General features: G+C 46.5%; 1 long non-coding RNA gene across 1 annotated transcript; it reads left to right on the plus strand.

Moving 5' to 3' along the window:
• Positions 1–7,747: 7,747 nt before the first annotated feature.
• Positions 7,748–9,925, plus strand: LOC108516237 (uncharacterized). The gene is made up of 3 exons (XR_001881746.1): positions 7,748–7,854; positions 8,175–8,392; positions 9,328–9,925. It is a non-coding gene; the product is annotated as an uncharacterized LOC108516237 (long non-coding RNA).
• Positions 9,926–10,449: the final 524 nt, after the last annotated feature.

Below are 10,449 nucleotides of genomic sequence, written 5' to 3' on the forward strand. Positions count from 1 at the left end.
ATGGTCTCGATCTCCTGACCTCGTGATCCGCCCGTCTCGGCCTCCCAAAGTGCTGGGATTACAGGCATGAGCCACCACACCCGGCCACCCAAGCGATTTTAAAGCCATTTTCCAGGGCAAAACACTCCCATGGAAGCATTCCACCTGCTCTTTGAGACCTTAGGCAGGTCAATTCACCTTTCTGGTAGACGCCCCATCAGCAAGACACCAGCCCTGATGAGTTCCTCCTGGTGTTATGGGATTCATTTGAGAACAAAAATGCAAACGTGCTTTGAAAAAGTTGTGAGGACTCATCAGACTTATGCTGTTATCCTTCCCTCCTCAGCCAGCCTGGCCTGTGTGTGGACACCAAGGCCTGCCAGGCGTCTTCCAGGGAGGAAACTTGACCCTTCCATGTTTGCATTGTCCTTTTTATCTTTTTCCTCACTGTCCACCTGCCATTCTGTATAGCACAAGGAGGGTCTAGCCAGTATGGACAAGTGTCCCAGCACTGGTTCTGCGCCTCACCAGCTATGTGACCTCAGGCAAGTTACTTCCCCTCCCTGGGCCTCAGTTTCCTCATCTGTGTATAAGGGGGTTACACTGAGCTATCCCTCTGAACACCAAAATCCTAATGTCCTATGATCAAAAGCCAGTGGAAGGCCTGGGGAACTCAGACTGGAAAGCTCAGCTGAGCCCGGCTCCGATTCCCATGTTGATGGCTTTGCCTAAAGGAGGCCCTGGCCATAGAAGCTGTTTTATCGAAATGTGTTCCAGCTCACTTAGATTACACTTCACTCCACTGAACTTCAAAAGGAACGTAAGAGCTCCTCTGCAGACAATTGCTTATGGAATGTCAACCCAGCCAGGCAGGCTCGAAGGGGTCACCTCATTGCGCAGCTGGGCAGGCTTTTAAGGACCCACAAAGGGGGAAAGCAGAAAGATGCAGGCAGGAGCCTCACACGGTTAAGCCTTTGTGGTTTTCACATGGTTATCATCTTCCCCTGGTCTCCAGATCTCCAATCCAGAAGAAAGTCTTGATGGGCCAGAAAGATAGGCAGCCTCTAAAAGGATGAAAAGAGTTCAGGGAGCTGCAAGCTCGAGGGGGAGAATGAAGCAAAACAAAATTGTGAGAGGATATGTTAGGGGTGAAATGTGTTAGCAGTTGTGTATGTGAAAAAGGGACACGAGTTTTAGTTCATGATAAAAGTTGGTCATGTGATATGGCTTCCAGAGAAACAAAAACTTCGGTGCTGCATTTAGAGAAATACAGTATGAAGTTGAGGAAAAGGGAGAATATTGGCCTGGTGTGATGGCTCACACCTGTAATCCCAGCACTTCAGAGGCTAAGAAGGGAGGATCACTTGAGCCCAGGAGTTTGAGATCAGCCTGGGCAATACAGGGAGACCCATCTCCACAAAAAAACAATATTAGCCAGGCATAGTGGCATATGCCTGTGGTCCCATCTACTCAGGAAGCTGAGGTGAGAGCCTCTGCTTTGCTGAACCTGAGAAGGTGAGGCTGCGGTGAGCCATGATCACACCACTGCACTCCAGCCTGGGTGACAGAGGCTATCTATATATTTAAAAAAGTAAGAATATTAATTATTCCCCTTTATAAGTGCTTACTGTGCCAGATCCTGGAGCTAGCCAGTAATGTAGATAATCTCATCATTTTGTGATCCTCACAAAACCCAATGAAGTAAACACTAAGCATGATCTGATCATATATCCGATGAGTAAACTGAAGTTCAGAGAGGTTAAGTCATTTGCCCAAAGCCATACAGCAGATAAAAGGCAGAGGTAGGCTTCAGTCTCAGGTCTGACCATCTAGTCTGCACTCCAAATGCATATTCTAAGACAACATCACGTGAGGAACAATCAAAAGAGCGGTAGTTATGAATCTTCAACGTTAAGGGTGTGAAGAAGGGGCCCCAGACTTGCCCTGAACTGGGTGAAAGAAAAGCATCTCCCACTCAATGATCAGAAGGGATCTCTAGCAGCCAGTTGTCTGAAGACAGAGGGCCACCTCAGGAGAAGTGATTTATTTTACTTGGAGGTGTTTGTGCATAACCACCTGGCAGAGAGGTAGGCGTGTGGATTCAGTGGGTGGTTGAATGAAGGCCCTGCTGCTGATCCTGAGATATTAGCAATTGGGCTGAGGGACGTTTCACGCAGACAAATCTTGGTCTCTGGCATCCAAGCATCGTCACGTAAAGGCCTTCTCCAGGTGTATTACTGGAGGTCTGCCTGTACTAAGTGGTCTCAGGCCAAAGTGGGAACTAACACAGCTTGAAACTAGCCTCAGAGTCAGGAGACCTGGTCTTTTGCCTTCAACTTTCAGCTGTGTGCTCTTGGGCAAGTCATTTGATGTCTCCGGACCTGAGTTTCTTCACCAGAAAAATGAGCTTGGATTGGATCAGTTCTGTGGTCCTGAAAAATAAATAGTTGTAGAGGAACTTGGGACACAGACAAATCCTCACTGTGTCTCAAGGCAAGTGTTAGAGAAACAGAGGCCATGGAAGTCCGGACAGCTGAGGACTGGCCCCAGGGCAGTCTTCCAAGGAAAGGGGTCTTCTCAGTCAGGTGAAGTGGTGCTGGCCTAGGTTAGGGCTCGGGAGCTGGGCTGGTGGCCCAAATGGGGAAGCCCTATCTTGCATTTTTATTGTGGAGGAGCTGGTAGAAACGTGCTCAGCAGACAAAACAAACATAGCAAGGTGGGGTGCTGGTGAACATGTGTGGTTTGTCTGCTGAGCACTGACGCCACCAGTAGGCTCCTTCCTGCACAGAGAGACAATCAGACAGGATTGGAGAGGCCCTCAGTGAAAGAGAGGAGGAGAGCAGGCACCCAGCTCCCAAAGGGCTGCTGAGACTTTGGAAATCATGCCCCTGAACCACCTTTGTTATTGTGAATCAGGAGAAATTGCCCTGCGGTCTGCTTTCTGAGCAGAGGAAAACCAGGATTTGAATCCCAATTCTGCCACTCACTAGTGGGGTGAATTTGGGCAAGTCACTTAACTTAGAATGTCCAAATGGGGCCCTTATGAGAATGAAGGGAAAGGCTATTACCAGTTATGCTGAGACAACAGCATAAATCAAAACTCTTTGGGGCAAACTGGGACATAGGTCACACTGCTTAAAACTCCCTAAGCCTATTTCTCCATCAGGAAAATGGATATTGTGATGGTAATATGCACATGGTTCATGGGGATGTGCTAAAGATTCAGTGAATGACACACATTTATGCTCAGTAAGAGAAGGCTCCATGTGGCCCTCCCTCTTCCCCCATTCTCTGTGTTGCTGAGAGGGGCTCTGAAATGGGGGCTCACTGGGGTCCCAGAGATGTGTGCTAGGGCCTCCTTCCAATCTGTGTGTTCTTTCCTGGAGGGCCGGTGCCCAAAGCCAGTTAGGGTTTGGGCCTTCTTTTGGGATCTGTTTGCCTTTTCATAAACACAGACCCAGGATTTTTCTTGGCTAGGCCGGTCTGCTCACAGCTCACAGATTGTACCTTGAAGCATTTGCTCCCAGGTGATTTGCATCAGGATCTACCAGGAAGTTTGTTTTTCAAGGCCTTAGTCAACATGTGGGTGTGGAAACACCAACCAATTTCAATGTAGAGTCAACTCCTTTTTAAATAGGGACTTTCACATTAGTCAGACTTTTCAAAACAACATCATATTTAAACAAAATTCCATTTCCCCTCCTATCACCAGCAGCAGTTACTGAAGATGTTTCTGTTCCGACCAGAGGCTTCCCCAACCCACGTTTCAGCTGGTTCCCTTCCTATGTCAGAGCTTGGGTTGTGATGTCACAGTACTGGAGTATGAAATCATTCTTCTGTGGGTCTCAGTCTCCCTTCTGGCTCCTCAGGTGGATGCAGAGGACTGCTTGGGCCAGAGTCTTAATGTGTGTTGATTCATTCTGATCCTTGGTTTGATTACCTGGAATAGCAACACTGCATAATGCATGATCCTCCACCGTAAGCCATGGCACAGTCCCAGGAGTTCCCATAGGACAGCATTCAAACCTCATAGCTCAGATTGTCTTTGAGGTAACATGATTTGGTAGGAAAATTTTTTGACAAAGTATCATGGGTCCCAAACGTGGTCACACTGAGCAGGCCCAGACTTACACCTTTCTGAAACCTACACGTTGGCTTGTTGCACATGGACCTGGTGACTTCCCCTAGCTTGGGGCCCCTGTCTGTGTCTACTCTGGTCCCTTCTCTCCTAGCTCCTATATTCCTGGCTGGGCAAATCAGGCAGTCTGAGAACCCCTCAAGCAACCTGTTTGTTGTGCACTCATGATGTGTCCAGCACTCTGTTAAGCATAACAGGCAGTATTCCATGTTGTGAGCAGTGGTCTAGCTAACACTGAAGAACTCAAGCCTTGGGTAAGCTACCAAGTAATCTCTCTGTGCCTCAGTTCTGCCATTTGTAGAATCGGGATAACAATCCCTCCCTGGTGGGATTGGTGTGTGAGAGTTTCATGAGTTCATGGGCATAAAATGTTTAGAACCTGTGTATGACATAGAGCAAATGCTCAATTGCTGTTAGCCATGTTTATGACAAATCCTCACCACAGACCTTCAAGATGGGGACTCTGACTATCCCCACTGGCAAATGAGGTACTGAGATTCAGAGGTTAAGTAACTTGCCCAAGCCATATGCTAGAATGAGAGGCAATAAGCATGATTTAGGAAGTCTGGAGTCCTGCTCTCTGCGACATGAGAGGCTAGGTTAAATTCTAACTCACTACCTTCTGCATATATTTCTAGAGAACCAAAGTGCCAGGCTCTGTGCCAGGAGTCAGGGGAAACAGTGCTGAGATCAAACGCAGGGGACCAGTGAGGAGCTCCACCCCGTTTTCAGTCCAGCCCATGCAGGCAGGCTCTGGACTAGGCACAGTTAATCTCCAGCCATCCCCACTGGCTTCACCTGGCTCATTAAAACCAGACACATTATGAGTTTACTTAGCATCTGCAGAGAGCGTCTTTCATCTTCAAAGGCTTCCCAAAGCACCAACCAATTAATCCTTACAACACCCTCATCTCATAGACAAATATTTATCCTCATTTCATACCCAGGAATACTAAGGTATAGAGAGAGAACAGACTGGGCAGGAGGAGGAAGAGTGAGTGGCAGAGCTAAGCAGAGAATTCCGGAACCCCAGACCCCTCTGGCTGCCCAGTCCATCTGGAGGCTTCGGGGAAATTCTTCCCGTAATACTTTTTTTTTTTTTTTTTTTTTTTTAATGGCAGCAGAACCTTTTGCAAGTTCAGAAGAATTAGATTTCTTTAATAGTAACCTGCAGGAAATACATTAAAAACACATTCTATCAGTTACAAATCTTAATGTCACCAGCCAAGGATGAGGGAATTAATGCTGGGCCCAAAAATACATATAGTCAGCAACTCCGGGGCAAGGGCAGAGACAATTTATAGAGTGCGAGGTCTGGACGTCTGGAGCAGGCAGGCTGAGCTCAGCGGTGAAATGGAAACAGGGCTGTTTTCAGATGGGGCAGAGCAGGGGCAAGCTGCTCAGGGTGGCTTTGATTCAATCACTGTTTCCCATTTCTTCTTGATGTAAATTACTTTTTTTAATGCTATAAAAGCCAGGTTCCGGTCTGTCACGAGAAGACTGTTTTATTAAGATAAGCGCCTATCACGGGCATTTTAAAAGAATCAATCCCCAAAAGAAAGCCACCTCCATCAAAACAATCCCAACCCTGATTATTTCCTCTGTCTACATGGATTGAACAAAGGGCATATCCAAGCAATAGGCTGGCTGGAGAATCTGGACAATGAAGACAAAACATATGTATAATTTATAGAATTTTACTTCCTTTACAGCAGGTATTTTTCTTTATATTGTAAAATAAAACACAGGAATAGAAAACCATACTAAAAATGTGTAGCCTAAATTATGATAAGGGAAACAGTGGGTCTTTTAAATTGCTTTAATTTTTGGACTCAGTGCTCATTTTGCCAAACTTGAACACAGTCTTGGAAAAATCAAGTTTCAGATCTCAGGGATATAATGTGCTCATTTTAGGAAGGAAAGTGATCTAAAGAGATATGTACAACACTCAACTGGTTAGTTGAGGGCTGACACATTCCCACCCATATGCTTCCTTCTCACAAAGAAAGAGCATTAAAGGAATCAGTGGGCACCAAGGAGCTGAATCCCACAAGCAGGGATGGACTTTGGTCCCCAGTGTGTCCCCACGCTTTGTGTTTCGCCACTCATTGCAAAGCACACAGCATCCCCCTGGGGCTGGGCAAGTTGATGGGCGTGTCTTTGCAGCCATGTCTCCTGGAGGAAAGGTGAAAAGGCATCATGTCACACCGCCTTCCTTTGCAGGTGAGGAAACTGAGGCCACGGGTCTGATCTGAAGTCAGTAGAGAGAGGCAGAGCCAGGAATGACAGCCTGGATCATAGGACTCCCTCACCTCTGCCACACCACTGCGCCCCTTTTCCTAAGATACGCCCATGGTAGGTCAATAACTGCTTGACAGGAAATGTAGCCAGCACTTTCCAACCAGCCCAAGGACATGTTAGGGTGATCAACCATCCCAGTTTGCCTGCGATTAGGAGGGGCTCCTGGAACATGAGATTTTCAGAGCTAAAACGAGGATAGTCTAGGCAAACCAGGACAAGTTGATTACCCTCCTGGGCTGTGTTCATGTAGCTGATGCTGAATGACCGTGGCTGTGTGGTGGGCACCCAACAAAAGTCAGAAAGGAGGAAGAGGAGCATGGGGTCTCTCATGCTGAATGAGTTGGCTTGGAGTAAAATTATTCAAATAATTGATTTTTTTTAACTTACTGAAAGGCGAGTAGGGGTTTGTTCTTTATCATTTTAGTGCGTTTCACGTTCCAAATCTTAATTATTTGGGCTTTAACGGCAATCAATTTTATGGAGTGGGAAACTGAAGCACAGAGCTGGCCAAGCAGTCTAGGCTGGTCTGCCTGGCTGTGAATGGTGGAGCTTGGAAAACGCCCCAGTTTTCTGACCTTTGGTTGGTGCTGTCCTTCCAGCTCTTCTCTGGTCAGCAACCCTGGCTAGAGGCCAGTTCTCTATTTAATTGTTGGGAAACAGAAGGCCAGAGGCTAGGGGTTTCTAAATTCAATTGTAAGGACCTTGGATTAATAGCAAAATAATTCTCTTACTGGAGAAGGTTCTTAGCAAAGAACCTCAGTGGAGCCAGAGAATGATCCTGGTTTGATCAAGCAAGACTACTTGCTTACCTTTACCCTTCACAATCTGAAAGCCAAGCTCCCTCTGAGATGACCCTGAAGCTTTCCCTCCCCTATGCTATTCAGACAGTCCCCAGCCCCAGTCACTGCTTTCCACTCACAGTGGAGCAGCTGGACTCCACACTTCTGAAATTGGAGCTGGAGGTGAAACACTTAGCTGAGCTTTGCTTTCCTTTCAGTGCCTTTCTTCTCTCTCTTGGATTTAACTGCTTTTTCTGGCCTTAGGGAACCCCTTACAAGTTAATAAAACTTACTACATCAAAGGGCTCCATAGCCATTACCCAATTAAAACCTCACAGCACTCCTGCAGCAGGTAAGCATTATTAACCCCATTTTACAGATGGGGAAACTGAGGTTAAGTGGTTTGCCCCCAGCCACTGAGGAAATGAGTGTCTCAGCTGGCATTAGAACTTGGTAGCTTGTTCAGATCACCCAGGGGTGCTTGTTTCTGCCTAAATCTGTTTTTCAAAGCACTTGGATTCTTAAGGATTTCTTTTTCCTTCAGGAAAACAATTCCTTACCAGCTTCACCAAGGATGAGGGATTTCTTCAAAGCTGTTTGTCAGAAAGCAGTAGCTCCTGCCTTCAATCAGAGAGGTGCCATAAAAACAGATGAAAGGTAAGAGTTCAGTGTAGTAATTTAGGAAACAATTTGGGCCTTTCTGAAATTAATGTTATTTAAAGACACAGATTCATCCATTCCAGCAGCCTCCTGGGAGTGCTTCCTGAACCATCTGGTTCAATCAACTCATTTTCTTTCCTCTAATCCTCCTGGCTCTTGTGTGTGTATGTACAGCAAAGGCTCCTGGGAAACTCACAGCATGAATAAAAAACAAAGATCTTTCTCTTGTGCCAGCCACCTCTCCTCTTTTCCAAACAGCATAAAATTCCTAATCCTGTTTCTTCTTAGAGGGGGTATAAAAATTCATGTCCCAACAGACAATGAGGAGATCCATGGAGGCTCCCTCCCAGGGCACCTGTCCTCTCAGTCCAGTCCAGATGACGGGGTATCTTCAGCCCATCCTCTGAAAGGACCTAGAAAACCTGGTGGTGTTTGGGAACAAATTTGCCCAGGCCTGCAGGAGGAGGAGAAAAGAATGTTTTTTTGGTCTGGTTAAAGCCATCCATGAGCCACAGGGAAGATTTCAAAGGCTCAGGTGAGTGTTTTCAAAAGAAGGGTTTCAGTGCAGCCCCAACTGTGTAAGTCCCTGCTTCTTGCTGTTCAAGTCCAATTATAATCCACAAAGGCAGGATCCTGTGTTTACATAAATAATTACCAGATTTTGGATAGCCAGACGTGTTGTGGCACACAGGAGGCAAGCCCATAAATTACATTTAAGGAATTAAGGGTCAGATTGATCTTATCTTTGTAAATCCGGCCAAATTCCGGCAAGCTAAAGGAACATCCGGTTGACTGAGCCTCAGAAGGCAAGGGCCCCAGGAACCAGTGATCCTGAAGCTGTCGCTGCCCCCCATGCCTTCCTTTCCACCTCTCCCTGCTCCAGGTTGCTGGCTAGCTCTGAGGCAAGGGGTGGTAGGAAGAAGAGCTGCCCCAACTTGTTCGCTGCCCAACCTGCAAGGGAGGAAGGCAGGAGAGGGGTGTGGGCATCTCACTTCCTAACCTCTTTTCCCTCCTGGACCACACAGGATCTTGCTCCTGAAACAACAGCAATGATGTGCAAGTAGTGATGGCAAACAGCAAAGCTGTAAGTGTAACAGAACAGGGCCTCCTCTGGAGGTTTCTCTCCTGCACAGGACAAGCCTCCATGTTTTCATTCATTCAACAAAGCTATATTGAGCAACTACTGCACCCCCAGTGCCACGGCAGAGTGTAGGGGCTGAGGGTGGCTCAGGCTCTGCTCTCAGAGTGCTTGAGTTTAAATCCTGGCTCTGCTAACTGACCCAACTCCCCTGGTCTTCTGCTTCCTTATCTGGAAAGTGGGATTGTAACAGCACTATCCCCTTTGAATGGGTGAAAGTTAACTGAAGTCATCCATAACAAGCTCTTAGAATAGGGCCTGGCATATGGTAAGTACTCAATAAATGCTGGTTATTACTATTATTATTATTATTATTATTATTACTGTTTTAGGCACTGTGGGCCTCCCGTCTGAAGGTGGTTACAAGCTGGTTGAAACAGATGCTCTGACTAAATACGAAGGGTATGACAAGGCAGTACAGTCGATTAGGCACCAGGTGAGTGGAAAAGACAATGAAGTTCTGAGGAGCAGGTAGAAGGACAAGATCACTATGGCAGTAGGCGTCACAGAGGAAGGAAGGCTTAAGCTGGGCTGGAAGGATGCGCAAGGTTTGGCTGGGCCACAGAAAGAACTTGAGGAGAAGGGCCTGAACCCCAAGATTCCACAAGAATTAAGCTAGAAGTCAAAGTGTTATGCAAGCCTGAAGTTTCCAAGAATATAAGCCAAATTTCTTCAATGAAGATTTCCAAATCAGAATGTCAGCCTGTCTTGTAGAGGAAGAAATATTGATTTGTGTTAACTTCATCTGACGAAAAATGTTACAAAGTGAGGGCTAACAGAGCACACTGTAAAGAGACCAGAAGACTCATGAGTCTATTAGAACTAGAGCTTCAATTTATAAAATGGAAAGAGGAACATCAGATAGAGATGTTATTGAAATAAAATTACATTGTTTGGTGAAACAAAAAGTGTTCTAGGTCAGGTGTGGTAGCTCACACCTATAATCCCAGCACTCTGGGAGGCTGAGGCGGGCGGATCTCTTGAAGTCGGGAGTTCGAGACCAGCCTGGTCAACACAGTGAAACCTTGTCTCTATTAAAAATTAGCCAGGCATGGTGGCGGGCACCTGTAGTCCCAGTTACTCTGGAGGATGAGGCAGAACTGCTTGAACCCGGGAGGCAGAGGTTACAGTGAGCCAAGATCACATCATTGTACTCTAACCTGGGTAACAGAGGGAGACGCTTATTAAAAAAAAAAAGTATCCTACCCATTCAATCATTCCTTTTTGTTTTGTTCTGTTTTGTTTTTGTGTGTGTGTGTTTGGTTTTTGAGATGGAGTCTCGCTCTGTCACCCAGGCTGGAGTGCAGTAGCATGATCTTGGTTCACTGCAACCTCTGCCTTCCGCATTCAAGTGATCCTCCTGCCTCAGCCTGCCAAGTAGCTGGGACTACAGGCACTCGCCATCATGCCTGGCTAATTTTTGCTTTTTTTTTTTTTTTTGAGACGGAGTCTCG

This window comes from Rhinopithecus bieti, unplaced genomic scaffold (genome assembly GCF_001698545.2).
Source record: "Rhinopithecus bieti isolate Rb0 unplaced genomic scaffold, ASM169854v2 scaffold_36553, whole genome shotgun sequence".
Taxonomy (NCBI): Eukaryota; Metazoa; Chordata; class Mammalia; order Primates; family Cercopithecidae; genus Rhinopithecus; species Rhinopithecus bieti.